At 36.2% G+C, this 702-nt stretch overlaps 1 protein-coding gene across 4 annotated transcripts in view; it reads right to left on the reverse strand.

Moving 5' to 3' along the window:
• PRTG (protogenin) overlaps positions 1 to 702 on the reverse strand; it is a 133,869-nt gene that overhangs the window by 14,778 nt on the left and 118,389 nt on the right. The window lies entirely within an intron of this gene.

Consider the following 702-nt stretch of genomic DNA (forward strand, 5'->3'; position numbering starts at 1 on the left):
CACAAACCCGTGTCCCCTGCATCGGCAGGCGGACTCTCAACCACTGCGCCACCAGGGAAGCCCTACTACATGCATTTTTATATCCTAGAGTTTTCATTTAACATTGTGCCATGTACACTGCCCCTATATAATCCTTCTCTGTAATTTTGTTTTAAGAGTAGCTCGTAAAATCAACACGTATTTTTGTTTGGATACATATATGTATATATATATAAATACACACTTTTTTAACCAAAAAATATATATAAACATATATGTAATTTTTTATTCTTTACATAGGTATGGATACAAATAGCATTAAAAACATTTTATTATGGAATATTTCAAACATAGGTAAAGACAAAATAACACAATGAACTCAGATTCAACAATTACAAGTAGATTTTAAAAATCCAATGTGAGACTCTTTTTTTTTGGCCACGCCTCACTGCTTACAGGATCTTAGTTCCCTGACCAGGGACTGAACCCATGACCATTTCAGTGAAAGTGCTGAGTCCTAACCACTGGACTGCCAGGGAACTCCAATGAGTATCTTTTTTTTTTTTCTTTTAGAAATGTTTAAACCACTTACAGTAATTGTGATAGATGATTTTGTTCTTATTTCTTTTTTTTTTTTTTTTTTTTTTTTTTTTTTGTGGTATGCGGGCCTCCCTCTGTTGTGGCCTCTCCCGTTGCGGGGCACAGGCTCCGGGCGCGCAGGCT

The sequence above is a fragment of the Physeter macrocephalus genome, chromosome 11, assembly GCF_002837175.3.
Source record: "Physeter macrocephalus isolate SW-GA chromosome 11, ASM283717v5, whole genome shotgun sequence".
NCBI lineage: Eukaryota > Metazoa > Chordata > Mammalia > Artiodactyla > Physeteridae > Physeter > Physeter macrocephalus.